This window comes from Camelus ferus, chromosome 13, assembly GCF_009834535.1.
Source record: "Camelus ferus isolate YT-003-E chromosome 13, BCGSAC_Cfer_1.0, whole genome shotgun sequence".
In the NCBI taxonomy this organism is placed as follows: domain Eukaryota; kingdom Metazoa; phylum Chordata; class Mammalia; order Artiodactyla; family Camelidae; genus Camelus; species Camelus ferus.
The window spans coordinates 46,653,265-46,656,492 of NC_045708.1; positions in this window are offsets into that span (position 1 = coordinate 46,653,265).

The following is a 3,228-nucleotide window of genomic DNA, read 5'->3' on the forward strand; positions in this document are numbered from 1 at the left end:
CAGTATCCTAATAATGTCTGCATTAAATGTTATGAATGAGACAGTGGAACACATATTGTCTCCTTTTGCAATTAAGAAAATATTTGCTGGCAGCTTCCAAACTGGCAACAAGAAGAAGATGCTATAAAATCATCACAGTGAAAAGCTAAGGTTTAATTAGGCTATTATCACATATGTTAATCCCTTTATATTTTCATAGTCCTCAGTCACAGCTACTTTTACTTTGATGAGCCTCTTCTAATTTCATAGCAGCGCTCTTATTATTTTTGATCCTGAGCACTTAAAGTATTATATTTAGCTGTAGTCTTTTATGTTGACATTTCTGTGTAATTTGTTTTTCTATAGCTAAAACCTGAAATAATCTGAAATTGGAAAATACTCAGAAGACCGTAAAAATCGATGACTATTTGGACAAAAGATTCTACCATAAGCCAGAAAACTTCTACCCAGAAATAACACACACACACACACACACACACACACACAGAGTTAATTTAAAAGCTATTTATCAAACCTTTTAAATTTTAATCACAGTTTGGTTTCCCTACACTGGATTTTTACACATTAAAGCCATTTATTTAAGAATGTGCCACTGTATATGTCTGTATTTCAATAAAAGTGCTCTTTCTAGGTAAGAATTAGAGCCTTTCACTCAAGCCTGAATTTTTTTACATTTATCACTTTTCTCAGAGCACATACAATTCATTTCTTTGTTAGCTTCTATTTATGGCATTAAAATATTCTACAGGTACTGGCTTGATCAAAATTTACTTGTAGCAAAAATCTTTGACACATATACTACTACAAACCCTTTTTTTGAAATAAGAAAATGGAATCCCCAGCAGGTTAAGTAACAGAACAATAAAAGTGACTACTTCATAAAGGTTTTATAAGGATTAATGTTACTTAATGTATGTAAAGTGTCTGGCATATACTAGGCTTTCAATACATGATTACAATTGTTTTTATGTATCACAAAGAGCATCTCCTAAAAGATTTGGGATTAATTTAGTAAATCTTTACTTTAGCACCTTTGGATATGTGTACACAATTTTGACTATAAAATTTATTAAATATTAGACTCTTCACCCCCTTGCACTTAAGATACCTACTAAGCACAATGTTAGGTGTAGCAGAATGAATATTAGGCTAGTGCCCCTTCCTTCACACTTCCAAGGTTAAAAGTCCAGATCTTGTCTAAATGACCAAAAAATGCAGTGAGATTCATATTAATAATCACTGATTATTCAACTCTGAATTACCGTCTTGTACTCACTTCCAAGGAGCCACTTGAAAAAGAGGATGGCAGGCCTTACAGAGAATCACCCCAACTCTGTCACAAATGACTCCACCTTACCAGAACCCATTTCTTTTTGCAAGTTCCAAGACCCTATCGGAGGGATTGAAGGGGAGTAAATAAGCAAGATTCCACATGGATGCACAGATAAAACCAATCTGATTCCGTTTTCCAGACGTCCTTGGACAAGCACTAGATTCACAGCTTCCTGTTATCAGTTGCCTACCTGACATTCCGACTTACACATCTCAGTCTTAACTGTCCCAAATCAAACTCTTCATCATCACCCTTCCTGGACGTGCTCCTTCTCCAGTCATCCTCGCCTCAATAAATGGCACAAATTACTCAGAAAAAAAATGGAATCATCTTTGATTTTCCTCCTTCTTTCAAAACTCCCATCCAATTCAACATGAAATCCTGTAGGTTCTAACCCCAACTATATTCCAACTTTATTCTTTCATTCTCTAATCTAATCCAAGTCACCATCATCTCTCACCCGTATGGCTACAAGAATCTCAATTTCTATGTTTCCATCCTTTCTTCAAATAGCTTTTTTTAATGACATAATTCATACATATAAAAAGCAAAAAAGTACTGAATGCCCATGTATCAACCAATTTTTTAAAATATTAACATTTCATCATATTTGCTTAAGCTCTTTTTCTTTAAAAAATGAAATATAATTGAAGGACCTATGTACCCATACCCACTTGCGTTCTCATTACTCCTACTCCAGAGATAATAACTGTCCTGAATTTAGTGAATTTAATGATTTTTCAATTCCATGGATGGGTTTTTATTTTTATTAATGTTTAGATTAATGCATATCAGTTAGGGTTAAGTTCAGCCACATGGAACAGAAAACCCAAATAACAGTGGTTTAAAGAGAAATGGGAGGGTGTTTTAACTCACGTAACTGAGAGACTTGGGGTGGGCAGTTGAAGCAATGAAGTTGATTTGGTGTCAGGGCTAAATTCTTTGGGATTCTCCTGGTTTTCCTCTAATAGTTGCAATGTGGTTGATACAGCTTCAATCATTGTGACCTGTTTCCAAGGCAAGAGAAAAAAAAAAGGGTCAGTGACAAAAGAGTACTTTTCAGCTGAATCTTTCCTCCTTTTAAGGATCTTCCCCAGAAGCCCTACCCAACAACTTGCCTTTCTATCCTATTTTTCAGAACCTTTCACAAGCTAGATAGCTGCAAGAGAAGCTTAAAAATGCAGTTTTTTGCTTGGACACATTCTCACCACCATAAAAGTAAAGTTCTGTTATCATGAAAGAAGGGGAAACTAGATATATTGGATAGGCAGCTATCATTCCTTTCTATAATATGTATCCTTAATAATATATTGATTTGAATGCTTTAACACTTTATTAAATAAAATCATACATAAATGAAATTATATGTTACCTTCTACAACCTACATTTTTTGCTCAACATCATATTTTTGAGGTTAACCTATGTTGATATAACTTATATATTTTCATTACTCTAAAATATTCCCCCTGTGAATATACCACAATTTATTAACCCATTCTCTGCTGATGTACATTAGATTGTCTTAAGGTTTCCAGTGAACATTCTCTCATGTGTCTCCTTCAAGGTAAACATAAATCAAATTTCATTTCTTCCTTCTTGTAATTCTGCAATGGTTTCCCCTTACATTAAAATAAAATCTAACCTTCTTTTCACATAACATCCTATATGAGCTGGTCCCCATTTACCTCCTCAGTCTCATCGAGTTCTCCTCTTCCTCTTGCTTACTCTGCTCCACACATCCTGGTCTCTTCTCAGTTCCTAATATGCCAGTCACTTTCCTTCCTCAGGGCCAGGGGCTGATCAAGGCTTTGTAGAGCCTGAAGCTTATTCAATTTCAGTACAATTATATAAAATTAAGTGCAGGCTACTGGAAGGGACTGAGGCAAGTGAGATG